Below are 22503 nucleotides of genomic sequence, written 5' to 3'. Positions count from 1 at the left end.
CAGTGTCACTGGCTCTTCATCTTGTAAGATCATCTACTTATTTACTTCTCAGTTTCCACATCAGGAAAATGTGTTATGTTTAAAACCACAAGAAGCTAATTTTTTTATGTTTTCTTTTTTTAAAAATAAGTTTTATTATTGTAAAAATACTGTACAGAGAGGTACAGTTACACAAGCAAGGTAATGACTACATTTCCTATCAAGCATTGTTCCCTCCTCCTTTGTTTTTCCCCTACCATCCCTTCCCTCCCACCTCCACAATTACACTACCCCCGCCCCTTGCCTAAATTGTAAAGTTCAGTTTTTCAACATAGTGTCTTGTGCATTTCATTGTTACAATGGGTCAAAAATATAGAACGTAGCCGGGGACCCATGGCTCATGCCTGTAATCCCAGCAACTGAGGAGACTGAGATCTGAGGATCACGGTTCAAAGCCAGCCCAGGCAGAAAAGTCTGAGAGACTCTTATCTCCAATAAATCACTAGAAAACTGGAAGTGGCACTGTGGCTTAAGCCGTAGAGCACTCTCTTTGAGCTGAAGAGCTCAGGGATAACGCCCAAGCCCAGAGTACAAGCCCCAAGCCTGACAAAAAAAAATACGGAACGCCTCATGAATTTGCGTGTCATGCTTGTGCAGGGGCCATGTTAATCTTTTCTGTATCATTCCAATTTTAGTATATATGCTGCTGAAGCAAGCACAGGAAGCTAATGTTTTACACCAAGTTCCTGCACAGACCAGGCAAAAAATAAAAATGGAGGTAGAAGCCTCCATTGTGTCATGCCACCAAGCTGAAAGGCAGTTGTTGGAGTTTCTGAGAAGTCAGAATTAGAGATAATTCCCAAATTTCTTAAACACCGGCCTACTAATAAGGTTTCCTCTGCCTTAATCCTTCCACGAAAGACATAGCCTGAGATAACCTGAGGTCAACTAATTCGTTTTAGTTACTTTTTCTTTTTTCTTTTGTCGTTGATGGGGCTTGAACTTAGGTAGAACCTGGGTGCTATCCCTGAGCTCCTTTGGTCAAGGCTGGTGCTCTACCGCTTGAGCCACAGCTTCACTTCTGGTTTTCTGGTGGTTAATTGGAGAAAAGAGTCTCATGGACTTTCCTGCCTGGGCTGGCTTTGAACCACAATTCTCAGATCTCAGCGCCCCCCAATAGCTAGGATTACAGGCATGAGTCACCAGCACCTGGCTAATCAGTAATTTTCTTATTGTTCTGTCTCCCTGTTTCCTTCCTCCCAGAAAATAACTTAAAATAATCCACATACTTGTTGTAAAGTCCACTCCTGGATGGCTAGCAGACTCCACCCTCCTCGCAGCAAAGTCTCCACCTAGTACCTGTGTTACCTAGGCAACTGGGACACCTGGAAGAGGTCACATCTGCATCTGCTGAGGTCACATCTGAATTTGATGTGGCCACACCTTTCTTCCCCCATACCCTAGATAAGGCCTAGACCAGGCCCAGACTCTCTCTGCTCTTTTCTAGCTCTTTTCTCTCTCTTTCCTCTCTTTCCAAGCTCTCGCTCTTTCCCAGGCCTTTCCCAGCCACCCGGAGTGCCAACCTTGCCTAGTCCCAGCAGGTCTACTGAATAAACCTACCCCTTACCTGAATACCACGTGTGTGGTGCAGTTCTTACTCAGCTAACACTTGTTTTTACTTTTGTTTCTGATTTTTTTTCCAAGTCCTTCACTGTTTATAAAGTTTCTTTTCTGTTCAGACCTTTGAACATTTACTCTTTTTTCTGTTTTTGTGTATGCCAGTCATAGGACTTGATCTCAGGGCCTGGGAACTGTCCCTGAGCTTGTTTGTCCAAGGCTAGCACTCTGGCCTTGAGTCACAACTCCACTTCCAGTCCTTTTTGGTGCTTAATTGGACGTAAATGTCTCTAAGACTTTCCTGCCCAGGCTGGCTTCAAACCAGGAGCCTCAGAGCTGGCAATGTGGCTTAGTGGTAGGGTGCTTGCCTAGCATTTATGAAGGCGTGGGTTCGATTCCTCAGTACCACATCAACAGAAAAAGCTGGAAGTGGTGCTATGGCTCAAGTGGTAGAGTGCTAGCCTTGAGCAAAAAAAAAGCTCCGGGACAGCATCCAGGCCTTGAGTTCAAGCCCCAGGATTAGCAAGAGGTAAATGGCTTCTCTAGATATGTAATAGATGGAGAAGAAAAGTTTGCTGAGAGAGAGAGAGAGAGAGAGAGAGAGAGAGAGAGAGAGAGAGAGACTATATGTGAATAAGAAAAGAAGAGGAATGAAGGGTGAGTGGAATGAAGGGTGAGTGGATGTTTTGGTGATCTGAGCCAAAGAGCAGTGGGATTCCCATTGAGTTGGATAGGAAGACTGAGGGTAGATTAAGTTGAGAGGGAATAGCGAGTGAAAAAGGTACAATTGAGGGCTGGCACTGTGGCTTACACTTGTAATCCCATGCCTGCAGACTCCAGTAAAAGTTTTAGGTCCGGCTGGGAAGGTGGCTCAGTGGTAGTGCTTGCCTAGCATGCATGAAGCTCTGGGTTTAATTCCTCAGAACCACATAAATAGAAAAAGCCAGAAGTGGCACTGTGGCTTAAGTGGTAGAGTGCTAGCTAGCCTTGAGCTAAAGAAGTTCAGGAACAGTGCCCAAGGCCCTGAGTTCAAGCCTCAGGATTAACAACAACAACAAAAAAGCTTTAGGTCTTGGAATCTTAAATACAGTCTCTGATCTCTGTCTATGCTCAATGTATTTTTACTTTCCCTTCACTTGGTTTTGCATTAGCAAACCTGCTTTTGCTGAAGTCTCCTTATGTCTGTCCTTGAAATCCTTCTCTGACCAGACCAAAAACTTTCTAGCCCCAACCTGGTGACCCAGTTTTAGTGATAAGATTCCCCTAGATAAAATAAGAGAGAAACAAGCTGTCTGATTTCCTATACATTACCTGATTTAAAGGTGCCAAACAGATGCATCATAGAATCAAGGCTTATTATCAAGTAATCATTATTTCTGTCTCCAATATCTTAAAGAGTTTCCCGAGGTTGTTTTTAAAAGGAAAAGAAAAATGACATTCAGGGGTTAACTGCCTGTGATTCTTTTGGGTGACAAGGTCCAGGGAAGATTTGTGTAGAGCACTCTGAGAGTCCATTTTTCAACCTTGTGTGCCCTTAATTGGAAACCAACCTTCTCTTTGCTTTCTATTCTGAAAAGCACACTGGTAATGTTTAAACAGCTGCTAGTTTCCACCCTAGAGGAATCTGAGCTTCAGTGATAAGTGGGAAAAACCCTACAAGCAGAGGCCAAGGCAGGGTCCCTGGAATCAGGTGACAGACTCTCAGCCTGTCCTTACTTTCTGTTGGGTGCGCCGTGATGCCATACGGAACGCACTGCTCACTCAAGCTGCTACGAGCCTAAACAACATTTCTTCATAGCATTTATTTTCACAGCTTCTCTGTAGCTATTTCCTAGCTTTGACTTAGCTGACCCTAACTACCAAATCTCCTGCCCTTGAACACAGCCGATCTCCCACATTTCAGCTAGTTTTATGGATAAGGTCATAATTAGATAATTCTGAAAAGAATCATCTTATCCAAACTATCAAACTCTGTGCTAATCTAGACATCCATCTTTAAAAAAAGTGTGTGTGTGTGTGTGTGTGTGTGTGTGTGTGTGTGTGTGTACTGGGGCTTGAAATCAGTGACTGGGCATTGTCTCTTAGATTTTTTTTCACTCAAGGCTACTCTACTTGAGCCACAGATCCACTTTTGTGGGTTTTTTTTTGTGGTTATTTGGACATAAGAGTCTCATAGATTTTTCTGCCCAGGCTGGCTTTAAACAGAGATCCTTAGATCTCAGCCTCCTGAATAGCGAGGACTGCAGATGTGAGCCATTAGGGCCCGCTGACATCTGTCTTCTTTATCCTTTATATTAGTGGGCTACTGGATAAAGTCAGCTTAAATGAGAAACAGCTTTACACTGCTGCAAACCATACCAATAACTAAATTGAACTTCTGATGGCTTGTTCCCCAGGGCCCTGTGCTGCGTGTACCCAGAAAAGTCTACCTCTCCAGAACAGTGGTTCTCAATTGGGGGGCACTTTTGTCACTCCAAGGACATTTCTGATTGTGGGAGTGTGCTAGGCAGAGGCCAGGGATGATGCTGAACAGCCCACAATGCACAAGGCATCTCAACGAAAACGATCCTCCCCTGGCATTTCCGCTGCCGCTGCTGACGGAAATGAGTAAAAACATGGTGATTACCAGGAGACAGCTCTTGTTTATAGTTATCAAATGTAGCTTTGTCGTTGATGTGAAAAGAAACCTGATATTAGCCAGGTGCTGGTAGCTCATGCCTGTAATCCTAACTACTCAGGAGTCTGAGATCTGAGGATCATGGTTGAAAGGCAGCTGGGGCAGGAAAGTCCTGGAGACTCTTCTCTCCAATTAAGCACCAAAAAAATTGGAAGTGGAACTATGGCTCAAGTGGTAGAGTGCTAGCCTTGCACAAAGAAGCTCAAGGACAGTCCCCAGGCCTTGAGTTCAAGCCCCAGGACTAACACACACACACACACACACACACACACACACACGCACACACACACACACAGAATAGAAATGATAGAGATTAATTATTAGGTATGTACTTTCTATTTGGAATTAGGTCAGGTTCTTTATGTACATCTTCATCTCATTCTACTCCATGTAAATGAAAAGCATTTATGGATCCCCTCCCCCACACACCCCTATTCCGCAGTGACGTAACTCAAGTTCACAGAGAGTTTAATGAAAAAATGCTTAAGGCTGTAAAGACAGAAAACAGCAGAGTCAGGGGCTGGATGTTGGCATGATTCCAAAGTCCATGTTCTTTCCACAACAGCTTAAGAATATTTTCTTCTCCTTAGGAAGGAAAACTCAGAAGCCCGATTCTTTTTCTAAATATAATTTTATTGTTATTATTAATGTGTTGTACAGATGGGTTACCGTTTTGTAAGTCAGGTAATGAGTACATTTCTTTTTTTCTTTTGGACTGTGTCACAATTCCAAAACAAACAAACAAATAATCCAGTCTTTAGTGATTTCCCCCCCTTTTGATCAATGTACTTGATTAGAAATTCTATCCTATAACAGTCTGTTGGATGAGCCCAAACTATTTTATTTCCAACTCTGTTCAAATCTTCTGTTTCTTTTATACAATTCATAACCCTGTAAAATAAGTAGGCCAGATATGCCTCTCCACCTCTTACAAATACAAAAGGTGAATCCTGAAAAAGGAAATTGCTAACAGCCCCATGGCATGGAGGGAGTAGAAAAAGCATTAGAATCTACATTTTGACTCTCAATTATGTATTTTGTTTCCTGAGCTTTGTGGTCAAATTCTCACCAAACGTCCCCTTTTTCTACCGGCTCACTCCATGAATAATTCTGTGGCCTTTTTCCCAGAAGATGTCAGACATTGCTATTTTGATGCACCGTGGGTAAGGAAATGACCTTTCCCCAATTTTGCCATTTATTTACCATTCTTGGGACAAAGCTTAGCCAAGCTCCTCCTCTCCCTGTTACTCCTCAGCTCATCTGGGTAGCTATGTCTAAATATATCTATGAAGCTTGTGATTTGCTTTGGGCTGGTAGCTCATGTCTGCAATTCTGGTTACTCAGGAGGTTGGGATTTGTGGATTATGGTTTGAAGCTAGCCTGGGCAGGAGAATCTGTGAGGCTCTTATATCCAAAAAGCTGGAAGTGGAGATGTGGCTCAAGTGGTAGAGTCTTAGACTTGAGTAAAAAAGCATAGGGACAGTGCCTAGCCCTTGAGTTCAAGCCCCAGGACTGGCACAAAAACAAGCAAACAACAACAACAATAAACAAAACCCATTTCTGATTTGTTTCAAAAACTGTTTAAGGACATATACCACCACCTCCTCCTCCTCCTCCTCCTCCTCCTCCTCCTCCTCCTCCCCCTCTTCCTCCTCCTCCTCCTCCTTCTTCTTCTCTTCTTTTTTTGTCGTCATTTAGCTTGAACTCAGGGCCTGGGTGTTGTCCCTGAGCTCTTCTGCTCAAGTCTAGCTCTCTACCACTTTGAGTCACAGCACCACTTTTGGTTTTCTGATGGTTAATTAGAGATAAGAGTCTTATGGATTTTCCTGGGTGGGCTGGCTTTGAACTGCAATCTTCAGATCTCAGCCTTCTGAGTAGCTAGGATTACAGGTATAAGCCCACAGAACATGGCTGACATACTCTCTTGTGTACTTATAAATTCTGGCCCCCTCCCATGTCCTCAAGCTGGGTGCTGGTGACTCATGCCTATAATTCTAGCTACTCAGGAGTCTGAGATCTGAGGATTGTAATTCAAAGCCAGCGCAGGCAGGAAAGTCTCCTTGAGACTCTTATCTCCAATTAACCCTAGGAGACCAGATGTAAAGCTGTGGCCCAAAGTGGTAGCTTTGAGCAAAAGAACTCAGGGACAGTGCCCAGGGCTTGAGTTTAAGCCCTACAAGCCCTACAAACAATATGTATGTATGTATATGTGTGTGTATGTATGTATATATGTATGTATATATATTTATGAGTATGACAGATAATGTGAAATAATAATAAAACTTTAATAATGTAAAATGGAGTTGACCAGGAAAAATGTAAAATATCAGCAAATACAGAAATAGTTTACAATGTAAATAGTTTTAGTAATAAAAATAATGCATTCATATGATAGAAGAAACTTTCAACCACACAGAATAACAGAGTAAAAATTTAAGCTTACCTTATTCACCCTTGACCTAATCTTGCTCTTCTAAGAAAGTCATTATGAATAGTTTTTTCTTCATATCAGAAAAGCACTATAAATGTTATGAATATAATTATACTATGGTAGGTCTCATACTTGTTCTGCCAGAAAATTTCTATGTATCAGTATATGTACATATTTAAACCAAATGGAATTAGTTATCCATTTGGATAACAGTTATCCACTGTTATCCTCAACAGTCTCCTAGAAAATCTACTTCATTCTTTCTCATGGTTTCATTTAATTCCTGTGTATCATGATCTAGTTAAACTATTTCCCTGCTAATGAACATTTAGACTTTTCTTACTTTTGTGTTTTCTCTGTGTGTGTGTGTGTGTGTGTGTGTGTGTGTGTGTGTGTGTGTGTGTGTGTGAAAGATTACAAGCAGTATCACAATTTACATTTTTACATTTATCTTTGGGCACTCAGTCATTTAAACAATTCTCAGAAAACTTGGAAGATATGTAAAGGCTATAGATGCCCTTGACATTTTGACAATGGTTTCCCAATTTCTCCCCCCAGGAGTTTAATCTGAAATGGAAGTCTGTGAGAGACAACTGCTGTTTCTGTCTTTCCATAGCTTTACTGGGTTTCATTGATTGTTTTAATCTTGGACAATCTAATAGATTGAAAAGGACTTTTCTGGGGGGGGGGGTGGTTTGCAGGTGTGGCTCAGGTGGTAGAGCGCCAGCCAATGAGCAAAAATGTCAGATACCAAAGTTGAGTCCTGGTTTGGAAAAACCAAACCAAACCAAAAGAGGACTTTCTATTTAAATTTGGATTTTTTTGGTAATTATGTGGGAAATTGAGCATTCCTGGGGGGGGGGGAATCACCGCTCTTTTAGAGAGGGCAGGGGGAAATGGATGTGAGTAGCATCTGAAGTCACAGCCACGGATTTGGATACCGTGACGAGAGAAGGGAGAAAGGAAAAGGCCGAGGATGGGACCCAGCGTGCCCACTGCTGCCTTGAGTTTCCAGTGGCCCCAGCTACACTGAAGCCCAGGATCTTTTACTTCTTTATCCCCAAATATTCCCCCAGTTCCCCTGATTTTCCAACAAAAGGCTTGCCAATCATGCTTTGGACTATTTCCTGGGTGGTGCGAGTTATTGCAGATGTGCGACTTTTACTCACAGGGAAAAGGAATTACCAGCTTTCGTCTCTCATGTCTTTAAGCGATTGAGATTCCGTTTCTGCAGCATCAGTGTCTGACTTTTCACAGCTGTGGCTTCCCAGAGTCAGGCTTACTTCCTAGCTGCCTTGCTCTGAGATTTCCTGGCCTTGTTGCACGGCAGCTCTGTGGGCATAGAAACAACGTTGGCGGACCATCTCAACCAGCTCCACGTCCACGGACAGAGCCCTGGCTCTAGTTCTGGCTCTGGACTCCAGCTCACTGTCCTCTGATCTGCTGGGATCCAGTTGGAAAACCCGATTTCCTTACTTGTGCATTGGCCATCGCTCCCGCTTTGGCTCGGAGTGGGGCGTCTCAATCTGCCTCTCATCTGCCTCCCGTTACTGAAGGAGACAGTTCGGAAAATGTGCTACAGATGTGGATATGGTCTGCAAGTCTGCCTGCCTGATCCAGGCTGTCCCGTGCTTAGCACGGATGCTCTGAAAGCAACCCTGGGCCTTCTTCTCTCTTCTCTCTACTTGAAGCTCTGGCTCCTTCCCTGTCATCTTTGTCTCAAGTGCTCCGTGGCTCAAGTAACTTTCATGGCTTTAAGCTGTGCCAAGGATTCTTCCATTCTTTCTCTGGATGTTGATCACCTTCAACCAGCTTAGTCTCCTAGGAGTAAAGATCCCTCCTTTTGGGAGAGGGGGAGAGGGGATGAGTTAGGAGAGAGAAGGAGAAAGCAGAAGAAGAGTGAACAGTAATTAAGCAGAGCACCAAGCACCATGCAAAGGTATTGTAATGATATTACAAATACACAATATGTATTATTAAGGCGTGTTCTATTTAGTGCACCAAAACTTTGGGAAGGGGCTACTGTCATCTTAAAATAGGGGAAGAAAACTCAGAGAAGTGGAAGCATTTGGGTCTAGCTGTTCATAAGGAAGGACTGAAGTTCAGCTAAAGGCAAACCTCAAGGCTGTCCTGAATTTACTGTGTGAGAAGGTCTCATCTTCATCAAATACTGGTGGCTCATGCCTGTAGCTATTGAGAAGGCTGAGATTTGAAGCCAGCTTGGGCAGAAACGTCCAGAAAAGTTCTTCCATTAACCAGCAAAAAATGGAAGTGAAGCTGTGGCTCAAGGGGTAGAGCACCAGTCTTGTGTGAAAAAACTCGGGGAAAGCACCCAGGCGCTCAGTTCAAGCCTTAGGATTGGCATGTGTGCACTTGCCTGCGTGTGCACATGTGCATGTACACACACACACACACACACACACACACACACACACACACACACTCCTCATCTTCCATAAACTCAGTCATATACATATTATGGAGTCTTAAATAAACCCCAGTGGAAGCTCTTGTTTTTCTTTTTGTGACTGTATTGGATTATAACATGTTCTGGATATTGTAAGGCTAATGGAAAACGTTTTTATGTGAATGGGATCAGCCAGAGAATTGTTTTTCAGCCCTAACTCATTGCAGTTAATGTCAACTAACACAATATTCCACAAATTGGGGCACTTACATAGCTGTCTAGACCCAGCCAGTGTGTGGTGTAGTTAAAATTTTAAATTATCTGCTTTAGAATCATTTCACTGGTCATACATTGATCATTTCTTGTGTTTGCTTGGGTTTTTATTTCTTTTAAAAATTTAAAAGTTAGCCAGGTGCTGGTGCCTCACACTTGTAATCTTAGCTACTCGGAAGGCTGAGATCTGAGGATCAAGGTTCAAAGCCAGCCCAGGCAAAAGAGTTCATGAGGCTCTTATCTCCAATAAACCACTCAGAAAAACACAAGTGGTGCTGTGGCTCAAGTGGTAGAGTGTTTGCCTTGAGCTGAAGAGTTGAGGGATAGCGTCCAGGCCCAGAATTCAAGCCCCATGACCGACAAAAAAAAAAAAAAAAAGAAAGAAAGAAAAAGTTTTTTAAAAGTTAAAGATAAATAAATATTTCAAAAGTATTGGCCATACATGGTGGCTCAACCCTGTAATCCTAACTAATTAAGAGGCAGAGATAGAGGTTGGAATTGATTTCAAAGCCTGCCCTGGCCAAAAAAGAAGTTCTTTAGACTCCTCCTCACTACCTTTACCTGGGCTGCCTCTAATTTGTGATCCTCCTGCCTCTGCCTCCTGAATAAGGACACAGGCATGTATGTACATACACAGGAATATATGCCTGTGTTGGCACATTTCTTGAATATGTCTCTTCTAAGCATACAGTTTCTCTCGAGATAATTTCATCCAGTTAGTTTTGAACAATTTGCATGTGATGAGGGCTCTTAAAGTTCTATCTTTAGCCTCAGCTCTCTGAAATCTAGATTCAGGTTCACCTCCCTCTCTGCTGTCTCTGCTTGGGTGGTTGGCAAGTACTTCAAACTTAGCTTCTTAATGGAAACTCTTGATTTCCTTGTCTCACCTCCTGTAAAATTTCTCCATCTTTCCTTCTCCATTTTGGACCATCATCTGCTTGCATAAGCCTCCCAGATAGCTGGGACAGCAGGTGTGTTGAGATGGTGGTGTGGGAGAAGGTAGAGGTTGAAATTCAAGATGGAGAACACAAGGAAATGTGCTTCAAGGATAGCAGATATAAAGAAGGTCTGCTTTTTTTTTTTTTTTCCAGTTGTGGGGCTTGAATTCTGGGCCTGGACACTGTCCCTCAGCTCTTCAGCTCAAAGCTAGTGCTCTGCTACTTGAGCCACACACCACTTTTGGTTTTCTGGTGGCTTACTGGAGATAAGAGTCTCATGGTCTTTCATGCCCAGGCTGGCTTTGAACCTTGATCCTCAGATCTCAGCCTCCTGAGTAGCTAGGATTACAGGCGTGAGCCACTAGCGCTTAGTCTTTTTTTTTTTTTTAAAGGGATTTCTAATTAATTTAGACAAATGAGGTTATAGCCTACAAAAGTTGACTATAAGTCGACATGATCAATGTAACATTATTTTAATCATCTAAATTTACATTTGTCATATGGGTAGGTGTTTAAAATTTCAAAATCATTAACATTTATAAAATTGTCCTAATTAATTGACAATATGGGAAAAATAATATTGGAAAAGCTTGTTCTGTCTTATTTAAGTGTTAAACAAGAGATTAGCTGCTCAAGCCTTAGCACCACCTTAGAACATAATGAATAACTAACATCAGCCATTATTGTTTTATAACCCACTGAAATCAGCATTTATCTATAACTAGATTGGGATATGAGGAATGGAAAGGACTGGAATGCAATAGCTTACACAAGACAAAAATCTACTTGTTGTCAAGGTCCAGATGTTTATTATCAGTGATTCTGGTCATAAAATTTCTCCTCCAATTTAAATATTATCTTGGTTATTTCTCTTTACCTAGCCAAACCTTGATTTCTTCATAGTAAATGTTATCAACTTAAAAATTTTTGAATTCAAAGAACAATGTCCAAGTCCATAAGCAATTCAGAGGATGTGATTAGTGGTAGGGAGACACTGGGAAATTGTACAGCATCAGCAGAACTGAGGTGAAAGTTTAGGGCTACGAAGTTGGAAACCTGAAAAGATTCCGTGTGTAAGGAAAAGACTTCCTCCAGGAAAAGCAGGAAGTCAGTTACTAATCAAAGATATCATTGTTGGGGGGAGAGAGGAAGAAAAGAAATTAACAGAAAGTAAAACACCAAAAACTGAATGCTATTCATTTAAATGATTTAATCTCTGAGCCGTTTCTCTTCTCTCTCTCTCTCTCTCTCTCTCTCTCTCTCTCTCTCTCTCTCTCTCCCCTCTCTCTCTCCCTCTCCCTCCCTCCCTCCCTCTCTCTCTCTCTCTCTCTCTGTCTGAGGTATGTGTCTCTGCCTGTCTGTCTCTCCTTATGCCTGTTTCTGTGTCTGCCTCTCCCTGTTTCTCAGTCTCTCTGTGTCTGTCTGTCTGTCTCTCTTTTAGGAATACAGGTAGATAGGTAGATGAACTGATACACAGAGGAAAGCAAGAAGGAAAGGCTAGAGATGAGATTTGGATGGTGATTCTCTTGATTGGCAGTCTAGAAAGGAGGACTTCATCATTATTTGTACCAAGTTAGGCTGGGCCCGTGTGTGTGTGTGTGTGTGTGTGTGTGTGTGTGTGTGTGTGTGTGTGTGCACACATGTGCACATGCGCATGTGCACACACACGTTCATATAACACACACACAAACACATCAATCATGGAACTTGAACTCAGAGCCTGGGCACTGTCCCTGAGCTGCTTTGCTCAGGGACACCACTTATGCTACAGTGCTACTTCTGGCTTTCTGGTGACTAACTGGAGATCAGAATCTTATAGACTTTTTTGTCCTAGTGTTTGAACCAAGCTCCTCAGATCTCAGCCTCCTGAGTAGCTAAGATTACAGGTGTGAGCCACTGTAGTCAAGCTGGTCCTTCACTTTTGATTGGAGTGGTTTCTGAGGTACTTATTTCCTTATTAACAATTTGCAAAAATGGGTATCAGTAAAGAAATGACCTCTAATAGAAGAATTATTATAGAAGAAATAGCTTCCAAACAGAAAATAGAAAGAGGAGAGAGACTGCAATGCTGATATGATCAACTCTTAGAAATAATAAAGAATCTACACTGTTAGGTGCTTGCAGATTGAGACTTATACGTCAGCTTTGGAAATGATAATAGTTTCCTTGGGCATCCTTTTCTAAAAATAGGAGTGAACCAGGCTAGACAATTTTAAGACCTCTTCTGGGTTTAATGAGCTATGTCTGTAACCTTTTCCTGTTGAAGTTTTCAATGAACTGGACTGTAGTTTAGTATTTCCGTGGCCTTTCATTGCCTCTAAGAATAACTGTTAATTGCCTAGAACATGGAAGATTGTGTTTAAGCAACGGGAGAAGTTGTGGTCCATCCAACTCTGCTTGAAGTTTCTACTTTACTTGGGGGAAATAAAGATTTGAGAGACTGGAGTGCGAAGTGTCTCTTGATGGTAAAGATGATTTGTTGGGCTAACATTCTCTATGGCTTTTTAAATGAAGGTATTTCTGAAATTCTAATAGAAGGTGGTGAAAACAATAATACATTGAGATTAAAATAACTACGCTCAAACTTCAGTTTTGCTAGTAAGTAGCTATTTAACCTTACATAACCCAATTCACTATCAGAAGGCTGAGTGCTACTTATAAAATGAAGAAGGCATTCTTTAGGGGTTACTGTGAACAGTAAAAGATATAATGAGATGCTAGTTTATAAAATGTTCAATTCTGTATTCTGTATCTCTGTGTCTCATTAGGCTCACCATTCCCAATCAGCAAACACAGAGCTGAGCCTATTGGAGGATATTTGTTTGCTTTTTCACTTTTCTTTCTTTCTTTTTAAAAATTAGCTTACTTTAGTTGTGTGAAGGAGGGGATTTTGTTGTTACATTTCCATACGTGGTCACGATATAGTACAATCAATCTCAGCCCTTCTTTCCTTCTCCCTTCCCTCTCTCCCCAAATAATTTCCACAGGTTTCATTGTTTTATTTTCATAGTTGCATATAATCTATTTTTGACCTGTATTTATAAAATTTATAAAAAGTTATAAAAAGTGCTCAAACCAGGTACTGGTAAGCTAATCTCTGTAATCCTAGCTACTCAGGAGGCTGAGATCTGAGGATCATGGTTTGAAGTGAGCCCAGGCAGAAAAAATATGAGAGACTCTCACCTCTAAGGAATCAGTAAAAAGCCAGAAGTGAAAGTGTGGCTCAAGTGGTAGAACACCAATTTAGAGAGAAAAAAACATAAAGCTTGGAGTTCAAGCAAGCCCCAGTATCAGAGCAAAATAAAAGCAAACTAAAATAATGTTCAATACAAATCTATTTGTTTGACTTGCTTTCTTGGTTTCTGCCAAGAATTCATGGAGCACCTCCGAAGGTTGTTCACTTCCATGGAGCCCCGGGGAGACAGAACAGTCAATGTTCTCTCGCTGTGCTGATTCTGGAAAAGGTTAGTCTTAGCTGAGCACCTGTGGCACACACCTGTAATCCTCGCTATTCAGGAGGCTGAGATCTGAGGATTACGGTTAAAAGGCCAGCCCTGACAGAAAAGTCCATGAGATGCTTATCTCCAATAAAGTACTCAGAAAAAGTCAGTAGTGGCACTGTGACTCAAGTGGTAGAACACTAGCCTTGAGCAAAAAGGAAGCTCAGAGACAGAGCCCACATCCCAAGTTCAAGCTCTAGGACTGTCACCCCCCACCCCCCCCACACACACAAAGGTTAGTCCTATCTGATATTATTTCACCATATACAACTGCCTTCTTTGCTAAACTGCTGTTTTCTTATAGACAAGTAATAGTTGAATAAAGCTACCACAAGTTTCACTTTTTGGGTAATCTGCTAAATCCTAACATTCCATAATACCGGAACAAGATATTTTCCTAAATGTTCACAGAGCAATTTTTGTCATCTCTGTTGCCTGCAGAGAGATATTGTCAGACTTAATTCACCCATGAGCAGCTAAACCTGATCTTTGCCTAACACAGTCTCACTACGCATTGCTTTGGACTGGGCTCCTGCACAGGCCTCAACCAATAAAACTAAAGATCAAAATGAAGTCACCATGCTGAAGTTGCCAAACTGAAATTAGTTGTTGTCAAGTGACCCTCCTACAAGTCAGTATGTTTCCCAATAGGCCAGTTTCAACCAGCATGACAACAAAGCTATTCATTGTACAGAGTAAGAAGTGTCAGTGTGTAATTTCCATGGGTAAGATACTTGATCACACATACTCCCTGCTTTATTCTCTTGTCCCTATTTCATTCCCCCTTTCTTCTCCTTCCAAGTCCCTAGAGGAGCTCTCCTTTTACCCTCCCACCCCTCCCACACTCCCACACTGCACAAAGGAGGGTGAACATGTGATACTTTCTTTGTGGAATTGGCTTATGTCACAATTCCATCCAGCTTTCAACGCTAACAATCCATTCTTATAATGAATCTCATATATATATATATAGCCACCCATGAATGAATGAAGGAAAATTATATATAATTTAAATAAAATATAGTGTATATAATTATATAATATATAATGTATATATAACTATATATACATCATATATACTTATATAAATTATATATTATACACTATATTATATATAGTATATATGTATTATACAATATAGTATACTATATTATAATATATATTATAATATATACTATATAATATAAAATTATTATTTTATATATAATAATATAGTATACTATATTATATAATATGTATGCTATATATTATATAATATACTATATATACTATATAACATATAATATATAATATACACAATACATAATATACATTATATATATTATGTTAAATATTACATAATATATACTATATATTATATAATATAGTATACTATATTTTATATACTATATACTATATAATATAGCATATTATGTGTATATATTATAATATATTATAATGTATATCATAATATAATATATATTATATATAATATATATAGTATATACTATATATATAGTAGATATATAGTATATATTATATATAGTATAATATTATATTATTATAGTGTAAATATATATTATTAAATAATATGTAATTTTCCTTCTTCATTCATATATAATTCATTCATATATATGATTTATGTATAATTATATAATATGTAATTACTTCTTCATTTGTGGGTGGCTATCTACTTTGGCTACTGTGAATCATGCTGTGATACACATATTCTCATAGTAAGCTCAGTTTGAGTCTTTTGGGTGCATGCCCAGAAATAGTATGGCTGGATTATATGGAAGTTCTATTTTAAATTTTTTGAGGAGTTTCCATACTGCTATCCGTAGTGGCTTCACTAATTTATATTCACACAAGTGGTAAATAAATATTCCTTTATCACTACATTATAGCCAGCATTTGTGGTGTATGTTTTTAACCATAGCCATTCTCACTTGGGTGAGATAGAATCTCAGTGTAGTTTTGACTTGCATTTTCCCCTGGTAGCTTCAGATCTTACATTTTTTTCATGCATTTATTTTTGCATCTTCATTTGAGAAGTAACAGTTTATTTTCCAGTTATTGATTGGATTATTTGCCCTTTTTAAAAGTTTTTTACTCAAAATTAATTCCACGACACCTTGTCTATAAAAATAATTTCCTCTGCTTAGTTCATTAACAACAATTTTTTGTTCTTATGCTATTATGAAATTATGTTGCCTGATTCTAGAATTTAACAGAAAAATAAAGGTAATTAAGATATTTAGAGTACTTTGTTGCATGTTGTACTTTGATAACACTAATGAAGGGAAAATGAGAATTACTTCCTTTACAGAATCTCTGTTTTTTTTTTGGGGGGGGGGGGTCCGGTCGTGGGGCCTGAACTCTGGACCTGGGCGCTGTCCCTCAGCTCTTCAGGTCAAGGCTAGCGCTCTACCACTTGAGCCACAGCGCCACTTCCAGCTTTTTTCTTTTTGCTTATGTGGTGCTAAGGAATCAAACCCAGGGCCTCATGCATGCAAGGCAAGAACCCTACCACTGAGCCACCTTCCCAGCCGAATCTCTGTTTTTTAAATGGTTTCCTGGGGGTTGGGAAGAGCACTTGCCTAGCAAACTGAGTTTGATCCTCAGTTCTGCAAACAAAGATGACAAATAATTGTCTGACACTCTGTCTTGACATCATTGTCAAATGGCCAATTTTATTGTTAGTGGACCACTTTGCTCTGGAAGTTTACAGGTTTCCTTTCCAGCTGTACAAGGGACTTTCACATAAATACTCAATTTCATGAGCAACCTGGAATGAGGGTTTTGATTCTGATGATGCTAAGTTTCAAGGAGCTGAAGCTGGTTTCTCAGAGGCTTGTTTTGCTCAGCAGCTGCTTCTGAAGCAGGCCCAAGTGACCTGTGTCCAACCTTTTGCTCCCAGCCTGTATGAGAAGGGGTGTTTCCAGACTAATTAGACCAGAGCTTAAGAAAATATCAATCATAGGACACACCCAAGCCCAAGGGGCTGACAGGCACAAAAATTGTCCATTTGAGCCATCATAGATTGCTAACTTCAGGCTCTCTTCTCACCCTTAGGAAGCTAGTTGTTTTGCTGTGTTTCACACTTTGGGATACTTAAGGAATTCCAGGATGATGACATATGCACAGGTAGATTTGGAGATGTAACCCAACTATTGGTCTCAGGGAAATATACAGATCGACAAACTAGCAAAATCTGTATAAGCTGTTGAAAGTTTGAGACCTTTTTTTTTTTTAAAAAAAAAAAACAAAAAACAAAAAACTAAAACCCAAGTTAAATTTTGTGGTTTGTTTAGAAGAAGAAAATCCCCATATTTACAGTGGCCTGGTGAAGTATGGTGTTCTTGGGCTAGCTCCTGGAACTACCGCAGACCACACAGTGTATGGAACTGGAATTTGAGGCCTGTGGCTTTGGTGACAAAATTAAGATCATTTCCAGTATAATTTGCTATGCTCTACCCCTCCCCTCCCCTTGAAGCACGAAAGTGAACAACAGTCCCTCCAGTGATTATGTGTTTCTCTTTATCTGTCTACATCTTACTCTGAAATTTCAAGAAACAATCAGAGGATAGTGGAATTTGCTCCAGGGACCGATCATACTAACAGTCTAAAACTGTGCAGGTTTATGATGTGAGAGAAGGGAAGATTTTAACAGCAACTCTTCATTCAACCTAAAAATATATATAAAAAACATCCCTTCCCCCCCAACAAAAAAAGACCCAGTAACTATTCTGATAATGCAAATCCTCTTCTCCACACCCTTTTGGTGTGAAACGGATTCCATATTCAAGTTGCCCATTCTTTTTGGTAGATTCTCTTTTTTTTGTCAGTTGTGGGGCTTGAACTCTGGGTTTGGGAACTGTCCCTGAGCTCTTCAGCTCAAGGTGAACACTGTACAGCTTGAGCCACAGCGCCATTTCTGGTTTTCTGGTGGTCCATTGGAGATAAGAGCCTCATGGACTTAACTGCCTGAGCTGGCTTTGAATGATGATCCTCAGATCTCAGCCTCCTGAGTAGCTAGGATTACAAGTGTGAGCCACCCATGCCTGGCTAGGTTCCTTTTAATAATGAGTTTACATCAACATTCTCTGTGTGTGAATTCCAGAAAGGACAGGGAGTAGGAATTGTTCACAACCTAGGCTTCCAACCACGCCTGAGGACTCCCTCCTCCTCATGGATGCCAAGCACAAAATGTCCATTTCTCCCTTCCTTCCTTCCTTCTTTCCTTCCTTCCTTCCTTCCTTCCTTCCTTCCTTCCTTCCTTCCATCCTTCCTTCCTTCCTTCCTTTCTTCTTTCTTTCTCTTTTTCTTTCTTTCTTTCCTTCCTTCCTTCCTTCCTCTCTCTCTTTTCTTCCTTCCTTCCTTCCTTCCTTCCTTCCTTCCTTCCTTCCTTCCTTCCTTCCTTCCTTCCTTCCTTCCTTCCTTCCTCTCTCTCTTTTCTTCCTTCCTTCCTTCCTTCCTTCTTTCCTTTCTTCCTTCCTTCATCCTTTCTTCCTTTCTTTTTCATGTGACAACCCTGGTGCTTCAGCTCAGTGCCTGGTTGCTGTCCCTGAGCTTTTATCACTTGAGCCACAGCTCCACTTCTGGCTTTTCTGGTGATTAAATGGAGACAAGAATCTCAACAGACTTTCCTGCCAGGGCTGGCTTCAAACCATCCTCCTCAGATCTCAGCCTCCCTCCTGAATAGTATTACAGGCATGAGCCATGAGCACCCAGCAATGATGGGTGCAAATTTTAAAATAATGTTTCTTGCTTTGAAACAAGTGTACTAATGAAAACAAACTGATGGGTAAGTGGAGTCAGGCTTCCTTGCTGTAACTTTGGAGGGTTTGGGGCCTGCACTTCCCAAGGACATTGATTCAGTGGGCTCAGAATATTCACCTGACCTTGATTCATGTACCCACTTTCTCCCTGTGGCCCTATATTGGCCAGATGTCACTTTTGCCTAAAGAGGGCACTACACAGGCACCCCTGTTAGAAAGTGTTGGGCAGAATGAGAGCCTGTGAACAGTGTGTTGTTGTGCTGTTAAGCTGTGTGCTGTTGCTGTGTCTAGGGACAGGAGAAACTTTGAAGAAGGCTCGACCTCCATTCTCGCTAGGCTTGGCATCTTTCTTCACGTGTCTGAATTGGAAAAGCAGAATAAAAATCCGCAACACACCAATGCCTTGATTAAAACAAACAAACAAGATGACAAGAAATGGTAGCTAATGTCTGTAATCTTAGCTACTCAGGAGGCTGAGATAGAGGATCACAGTTTGAAGCCAGTTTAGGCAGAAAAAATCTGTAAGAGCCTCCTCACTGATTTCTACCAGGAAAATGTCAGAAACAGAGCTGTGGTTCAAGGGGTAGAGCAATATCCTTGAATAAAAAAAAGCCAAGTGAGAGCTTGGGGTCCTGAGTTCAAGCCCTAGTCCTGGAACAAACAAAACAAAGAAAAACAGTAAAATGTTTTTCATACATTACAAAAAAGACGAATCCAAAATATCCACAAAATCCTATCTTTTATTGAGGGAATCAAGGAACTAAATTCCCAAAAGTAAAACATGCTTCTGAGAGACAAGGAGACACACACTGTTTCCTCTTCCTCCTTTGGCAGAACATGGAAAGGTAAAAGCAATCTGCTGCTGTTGTTGTTGAGACAGGTCCCTGCTATATAGCCCAGGCTGGTCTTGGGCACACATTTTTCCTGTCTCAGCTTCCTATTTGTTGGGATTTCATATGTGCACTACCATACCTGGCCATGGTATGGTAACAAATCCTTCAACATGAGCTATGAGCTATCTATCATGTTTGGATAATGGGAGGAGCCAGATCTGAGCAAACATGGTATCTAGTGGAAAGCGCGTGGCTTAAGTCTTTCCCAGATGCTATATGGGCTGGATTAAACCACAGCAAGGCCCAAGAGGACAGTATGGATATGGTTCCACTGAGGAACAGGAACATGGCTCAGTGCTGTCTGCTTCCTTTCCCCTCACACAAAACTGTTACAGGAGTCACCCATCATACTCATTCCATAGCACTTGAGGGAGGGGTACTCCTCCCTCCTAAACTCAAGATTCAGCACAGCTGCACTGCTGCTGCAGGAAAGAGGAAAGGAAAGACCACTTTCCTTGAAGGGTGAGCAGGACAGTCTCCTCTGGGACCTAGTATTTTGTACCAGGTAAAGAAGTTTGGGGCTGAATAGTGGTGGCTCACCTATAATCCTAGACTCAGGAGGCTGAGATCTGAGGATCAAGGTTTAAAGCCAGACTGGGCAGGAAAGTCCATGAGACTCTCACCTCTGATTAAGCACTCAAAAATGGAAGATAAAAGTGAGCTGTGGCTCAACGTGGTAGAGCTCTAGTCTTGAGCAGAAAAGCTCAGAGATGGTGCTCAGGCCCCGAGTTCAAGCCCCAGGACTGGCACACACACACACCAAAAACACCTTAAAGTTTGCTCCTGCTTCAAGAGGGAAAAGGATCTTTTTTATTTCACAAACCCACCAGATTCAAGGCAGAGTTTTGTTCCCACGAGGAAAGCAGGAGTAGGCCCAGAAGGATTTACTTATGATATTCAGAAATGCTAGTGTGTCTTAGTCTGAGGGTGTACCAGAAGAATCAGGAGTCCACACTGCAAGTAAATAACAACAGCAACTGCAAGGAGCAGAAGAGTTTAAAGTTAGGCAGGTGAGCAGGAAAAAATAAAAACAGGCCAAGAGCAGGTAGAAGTCCCTGAGTTCAAGGCCAAGGACCAGTGCATTTTGGTATCTAGTTGGAGATGGAGTTTCATGGACTTCTGTCCCTGAGCCTGCTGCAAATCATGATACTCTGGATTTCAGCCTCATAAGTTGCTAGGATTACAGGCATGAGCCACCTTGTCTGTCTCAGAATAGCATTTTTTGAAGTGTTAAAAAAATAAAAACTGCTCACCCAATGAAAAATGACTTTCAAAGCTAAAGATGATTCCTGAGTCTATCAGCAGTGTTCACTACAGCACTTACATGAAATCAATGGAAAATTCATAATACTTGCCACAGTGTGCTGTGGGTTTACTTACAGATTTATGCTTTGTATTATCCTATGATCTGCTTAAGAGTAGAACATTTTTATTTACTTTTTCACACAGTACCTGTGCCTAGAGTCAATAAATATTTCTGATTGTTCAAATCACCTCAAATTCAGTCATGAGGTGAGTCATATAAAGAAATACCACGCACAATTTATTCAGACATTCTCATACTATTTCTCACACTGTATTTCATATCTTTACAACTGCTGTAGTATATCCCGCCTGTAGTATTTGGAGGGTTGTACAATGTGATTGAAGTTAGGAGTACAGAAGACATAAGAATGGGACTGAGGAAGAAAGAACAGCATTTCCAAGCTTAGTGTATCATGTGGTGAAGTGTTCTGGGGTTTTGTTGTTGTTTGTTTTGCTTTTGTTTTGGGGATGAGCACTGGAACATGAACTCAGGGTCTTATGCTTACTAGACAGGTGATCTACCACTTGAGCCACGCCCCAGCCATTTTGGCTTACATTATTTTTCAGGTTGTATCCGATGCTGTTTGTCTGGGCTGGCCTTGGACCTTGAACCTGATACCTACACGTCTTACATAGTTGGGATGACAGGCATGATCAGCCATAGCTGGCCTGGTGAAGTGGTCTTGAAATTAGTTTACCTGGGCTTCTTGGTAAACTTCTCTTGAATCCTATCCACACAAACTGTGGAACCTATTCACAATGGAATTTTACATAGCTGTTAGAAAGAATTGTATTATGTCATTTGCAGGGAAATGAATGGATCTAGAACAAAGCATGTTAACGGAGGGAAGCCAAGCTCAGAGAGACAAAAGGCACATTTTTTCTCTCCTATGTGGAAGTTAGATCTAAAATACATTGGGACATGATAAATTACACCGGGCTTTAGGCATTCACACACAGTAAGATCGAAGGAGGGCACTCTTAGGGGAAGAACACAAAGACATAATGCCTACTATGTGCCTCCGATCATACAAAATAATGCTTATTGAAATGAATTCCAGAAAATGCTTTGTTGTTGCTTTTCTTTTCTGTTCTTTTCTTTTTGTCTTGTTTGTTTATCAGTCTTTGGGAGGCTAAGGGGGGGGGCAGAGAAAGGGAGGGACAAAGGGTGAACAAATGCAGCAGTGGTACTCATTAGACACTATGTTGAAATGTTATAACTTGTGGGTGGGAATGAGGGGGAAAAACTGGGAGAGAACAAGGGAAGGGGTGATATTGTCCAAAAAGAAATGTACTTTTTACCTGACTTATATAAATGTAATCTCTCAGCACATCACCTTTATAAGAACAATACAGATACACAACAAATTAATCTTAGTGAAATACACTGCTCCAACAGTGCCAAAAGAATAGATACTATATCTCATAGTCAAACGATAGGAGCTTCCCTTTCAGGAAAAAGAATTGTTACCAATATTGAGTCTGTACACACATTGGTGGAAGTAGCTTCAGCACTTCCCAAGTTTAAAAAAATTTAAGTGCCTAGCTATTCAGGAGGCTGAGATATGAGAATCGATGTTTGAAGCTAGCCCAGGCAGACAACTCTGTATGACTCCTTTTTTTGTCAGTCGTGGGGCCTGAACTCTGGGCCTGGGCACTGTCCCTCAGCTCTTCAGCTCAAGGCTAGAGCTCTACCACTTAAGCCACAGCGCCGCTTCCGGCT

General features: G+C 41.0%; 1 non-coding gene across 1 annotated transcript; it reads right to left on the bottom strand.

Moving 5' to 3' along the window:
• Positions 1 to 591: 591 nt before the first annotated feature.
• On the bottom strand, positions 592 to 698 carry LOC122127262. The gene has a single exon (XR_006151100.1). It is a non-coding gene; the product is annotated as a U6 spliceosomal RNA (small nuclear RNA).
• Positions 699 to 22503: the final 21805 nt, after the last annotated feature.

This window comes from Dipodomys spectabilis, unplaced genomic scaffold (assembly GCF_019054845.1).
Source record: "Dipodomys spectabilis isolate Male_0828 unplaced genomic scaffold, ASM1905484v1 ptg000297l, whole genome shotgun sequence".
Taxonomy (NCBI): Eukaryota; Metazoa; Chordata; class Mammalia; order Rodentia; family Heteromyidae; genus Dipodomys; species Dipodomys spectabilis.
The sequence above is the reverse complement of the archived record's forward strand: the minus strand, read 5'-3'. Positions and strand labels throughout refer to the sequence as shown.